The following is a 5,966-nucleotide window of genomic DNA, read 5'->3' as shown; positions in this document are numbered from 1 at the left end:
TGTACACTATTTTTGCTCTCTCATTTCATAGAAGATACTTGTTTTATATGAGACAGTAATATAACATCTTCTTTGATTTTGCTCACACAGAATTTGACCTGCTTGAAACAAAGCTGAATCAAATAGAGGAACACCTTTTCAAACTAACGTCCACCAGTGGAACTGGGGATCAGTGACAGTAAAAATGTTATCATTATCAAAGACATCAGAAGACCAAGCAAATCTCTGACAAAGAGAACCCAAAATTTTGCAGTTCTTACTTCTTGATTACGGTGACTGTTTGGTTTATAGCATATTTGGTTTGATTGATTATTTATTATAGTTAATAACTAGTGACTCACTGATTGTTCTCTTGCAAATTAATTTCCTTATTGCGTGTCAATATTAAGTATATGATTGATCATAAATATTAGTTAGAACTACAAACTAATCACTTAAATGTTTTAGATTATGTAATAATATATATAGCTCATTCAAAAAACTTTTGTGACAGGCTGCTTAAGATTTATCATAAAACCTCTAATTGAATGCCACCTTTATTTGACCGCCCCTATAGGAGAAGTGTTGAAAAATAAAATGCCATGGAGTTCAAATAGAGGTTTTACGGTATTTGTAGTGAGTTTATGGCATTCTTCTTTCCTCTCTGCATATAATCTCATTGGCTGATCAACTTGGTAACAATGAATGAAGAAGTCCAATAGAAGCCAAGGATCATTTCTTTATAACAAAACCTAGAATTAAAATCGAATGTTTCGCTTGCACTGTGCATGACAAGCATTATCATACTATTGTAATAGAATTGCTCTACAGATAAGGAAGCAAATGTTAAAGAGGTTACCAACTGAAGCCGAGAATAATAGACATCAGATACATTGTCCACAAATTCTACCAACAGTAGGTTAAGTATCATAGGACTGGTAAACTGTGAACCCTCGACATGAGAAGTTTACTTAGTATGTTGAAACCATTGCATGCTGCGCCAAATATTGTGCTTTGTTTAGTTCATTTTTAAGCTCAAAAACATCAAGATAAAAACGCTAATAATAATTACCATAAATATTCATGCATAAGTAAAATTTCTGGGAGATCATTTTAATGTAAAATTTTTGAATTTTTATATTAAAATTAATAAAACGACTATAAAAAGGTATAGATGTAAATGAGAAATAATTAGCAAGTAATAGCTAAATTAAGTCAGTTTTGTTACGGTTACAATAAAAGATGATTCAATGATGATACAATTAATACAAACTGAGAAACAATAATAGAAATATTGAATATGTTGAATTAATAATAACAATTCTTGCATAGAAGTTTGCGTGCATAAAAAAGGTTACTGTTTCATCAAAAGCTATCAATCAAAACTTTGAATACGACGATACTGGTGTCTCTCGATACAGGTACAGTTGTAAAAAATGAGATATCGTACTGTCCTTGTTTGACCGAACGAAGAGATAATGTCGAGGCTCTTGCCACGGAAACAATATAATTGTTCCCGTGAGAAGAATTGGCCCTGACCCAGGAATAGTAATTGAAACTTACAAAAATATTTCTTAGCAGGAGCATCGTAACGTGTGGCCGCAGTGGTAAAATAGTCAGCGTGCGCTATAGCTATAGCTAGACGCACCTATACACCAACACTTAAAAATATATATACACATGTATATATTTATAGATAGACAGATAGACAGATAGACAGATAGACAGATAGACAGATAGACAGATAGACATATAGACAGATAGACAGATAGACAGATAGACAGATAGACAGATAGACAGATAGACAGATAGACAGATAGACAGATAGACAGATAGACAGATAGACAGATAGACAGATAGACAGATAGACAGATAGACAGATAGACAGATAGACAGATAGACAGATAGACAGATAGACAGATAGACAGATAGACAGATAGACAGATAGACATATAGACAGATAGACAGATAGACAGATAGACAGATAGACAGATAGACAGATAGACAGATAGACAGATAGACAGATAGACAGATAGACAGATAGACAGATAGACAGATAGACAGATAGACAGATAGACAGATAGACAGATAGACAGATAGACAGATAGACAGATAGACAGATAGACAGATAGACAGATAGACAGATAGACAGATAGACAGATAGACAGATAGACAGATAGACAGATAGACAGATAGACAGATAGACAGATAGACAGATAGACAGATAGACAGATAGACAGATAGACAGATAGACAGATAGACAGATAGACAGATAGAGAGATAGAGAGATAGACAGATAGACAGATAGACAGATAGACAGATAGACAGATAGACAGATAGACAGATAGACAGATAGACAGATAGACAGATAGACAGATAGACAGATAGACAGATAGACAGATAGACAGATAGACAGATAGACAGATAGACAGATAGACAGATAGACAGATAGACAGATAGACAGATAGACAGACATACAGATAGTCAAATACACAGATAGACAGACAGATAGACAGACAGATAGATAGACAGATAGATAGACGGATAAACGGATAGATAGATACATTAAACCCTGATACGCCTCAATGCGACTCCATAGTCAGATTGAATCCAATGTTGGGTGATGGTATGTTTGATGATAATACTAGTGTTGTACATTTCTTTTGTAAATTTCGACATTAAAAGAAACTGTTTTGTGCTCGTAATAATTAATAACATTTATTTTATGAATGCCGGTGTGCGTGTAAGGCCATGGAACGAGTGTATTATAAGACTAGGAGGCCCGTGCATTTCAGTTCCAGTATGGTGTCAGCAGTCACTATCATTTGTGTGCTCATATTTTTGAACCCAATAGCCAACTTTAGACACTGAACAGAAGTTACAGACAGACACAAAGGGAGAACTAAAACGATGCAAGACCAGCCTGTAAAACAAACCAATCAGGTTTCACTCTAACATAAGGCATGACATAACGTTCTGATCAATATCTAGGACAAATAATCTATTCACAAACTTTGTACATTATATCAAATTGTGGATTGCTCAGCTAACATATGGCTCACTCTAAAATTTATCAGGCGTGAGATAAATCCCCATTACACGATTATATCATTTATACTATTGGCGATATCGCTTTGAATGGTGGCGATTTTCAAATCGCCTGCCTTAAAAATCGCCACCAAACAATCAAATTGCCATATCATGACCTAGCAACAACATGCATAGTAACGAGACCACAATTGGGTCTCTTTTATTTAAAAGTAAAGCGACTATTGCATTACATTACCAATAGGCAATAACCAACTTTTCAAAATGTGAAGTTTATGATTTGTACAGCAATGTGTGTGTATTTAGCTCTAGTATTACTAATAGAGTTACTCTACATGAACTACTAATAAGGTTTGGTGTGATTTGAACAAGATCATGAATTTACTTCAAGCTAAGATCAAGGATAAAATCCATTACTTTGTTCTGATTCCTATACACCCAGAAACATATTACGGTATGACAACTCCCTAAACTACAGATGCATACCAAGATGAAAATGCTAAATAAAGTATGCTCATTGTCACTAAAAACATGTTGAACACATGCCTCTCATGCATAAGTATTCACACTCAAGTTCTGTCTGTTTAGTGTCAGTGCTTTGTTTGAACAAAGCTTTAGGTAGTTGAATGATGAAGGTCAATTCTCAGAATTTATTCCCAAGGTACAACATTATCTTGAATATTACGACTGCATAGTAATAACAAAATATATATCAAAGGCATAAGAATGGTTAATAAAAAACCTTTTGTATCAGTTGACTTCAGAGAGACAGAGGGTTCCCTTTAATGAAATCTTTGGCTCAATGAACTCATGGAAAACCAAAGCATTCCTTAGTTGTTAGTTGATCAAAGTTCAGTGCACTGGTAGTTGATTTTCTATTAAAGAGAGTGCTGGCACTTGTTGACTTAATATTCAGAAAATAAAACATTTAGCTGAAGTCAGCTAATTGCAGAGCTAGACAGAAAAAGTCAAACACCGGGAGGGCTTCACTTGGAGTTATCATGAAAATGTATTCGCAGCATGACAAATACAGACAAGGCAGCAGTTATGGGCAACCTGGCAAATATGGGCAGCATTACAAACCCAATAAAAAAGAAATTGAACAGTTGCTTTCCGATTATATGGACTCTAGTAATTTAGCTACTGCAGAATTTCAAGAAAAGCTGCGAGCGACAGAGGCTGGTATGAAGGTCAAACTACAGTTCAAGATAAAAGCTTTCAGCCCTTCCGGAAGTCATATGTATGCTACAGATGTTGCAGCGTACCTGCATGATTTAGAAGCTTTAAAATGCCTGCTCGAAGGGTTGTCACCAGATCAGAAGCACCAGGTTTTGTCTCAAGGTAAAGCTGTATACTGGGCTATCTTTGACAAAGGATCATATGAGACTACCTACAGCTTGCTTGATATTATTGAGTACCTGTTCAGTGGTCTAACAAGCAGCGAAAGGTTTAAGATATTTTACGGCAGCGTTAATGTATTCTGCACCAAAGCCTTCCAGAACGACCCATCCATTGGAGAGTTTATTTTGAAGTCGCTGTCGAATTCTGATCAGTTACGCTTGCTCAGCCAGCCATTTGATCCTGCAACTGATCAACGTGAAGTAGGAGAGTTTTTTCCTTCATCCAAGGGAAGCAAAGGTATCGCATATAATTTAGATAATTCTGTCATGTTAACAACCTTTAAGACTACTTGATAAGCAAGTATGATTTATAAGAGATGGACCTCATGTGAGGTTTCCATTATTTGTTACTTCTAAAAGTCCTGCCAATTTTTTATCACAAAAATGAAAAAAATAAAAACTGATTTTGCAAACCATGCATTCATTGATCATGAGTTTCTATTTACTTTAAATGATCCAATATTTTGTTTGACTGTTATAAAAGATTAAAAATTTTATCTATTGTTCACATGCTCTGCTTCCTCTAAAACTCAATTGTAATGCTAACCAATGAATGACGGGTCAGCAAGAAGCTGTCACAATGCTTTGTTTGAAGTTTCCATTCTGCTACTTGTGTAGATGAAGGCAATCAAGCAAACGCACAAAGACTGACTCAGCTTGTGTTGGCTAGACCCAACCCTTGACCCAAAACTGATTCGGAAGAACGCCGAGCCAAAGTCTCCAAAAAAGTAATTAAGGACCAAGCAGAGGGAAAGCAGACATAAACAATTTGCTTTTTTGTGTGAAAGTTGTGTATTGTACCCTTTCCATGTAGATGCAAGCCCTGGCTAAAAAACGATACCACAAAGCACAAGGCACAAGGGAAAGACTGCCTTGAAAGTAGCAGCATAGACGTACACTTCCTGAAAAAATTGAAGCACTACACGAGCTTCATTGAAAGTGGCCTTAGCAACTACCTGTGCAGCAGTACAATCTAGAAGAAGTCTGCCTTAAAAGTGGCAGGCCTCCGCTTAGCCTCCACCTGGACAAGAGGGAAAATAGATGAACCAGTAATGTTGAGTAATGATGGTGCCCGAGCCCAAAGCGTTGGTACACCAGATCAAAGCTCCTCAGTACACTAAGACTGGGGATTTTAAGTACTTTGTCACTCAGTTTCAAGAAGTGGCTAGCCCAAACCACTTGACAGAAAAGGCAACCTTAATACACTGAAGGGGAGCACCTAATGACTAGGCCCAAAACTCTGAATATGCTGGAACACCGGATGCTGTCTTTGAAGCTTTGAGAACCCGATTTGGTTTGTCTGCCTGACAGGCCCTAAGCCGACTCAGTAAACTGAGGCAAAGTGAGAAAATGATACTCTAGGAACATGCCATGGGAGTAGAGAGACTAGTCTGTAATTGAGGCCTTCTGTAATTCACTGAACAATCCTTGTTACAAAGACAAAGGCAAAGCGTTACAAAGACACTTCCTAGCCATGCCCATATCTAAACTAGCAAATGCCGCAAGAGCTTGCAATGATTTTGTCTAAATACAAAAAGG

Source organism: Watersipora subatra, chromosome 3 (assembly GCF_963576615.1).
Source record: "Watersipora subatra chromosome 3, tzWatSuba1.1, whole genome shotgun sequence".
Lineage (NCBI taxonomy): Eukaryota > Metazoa > Bryozoa > Gymnolaemata > Cheilostomatida > Watersiporidae > Watersipora > Watersipora subatra.
Note: the sequence above shows the minus strand (reverse complement) of the source record.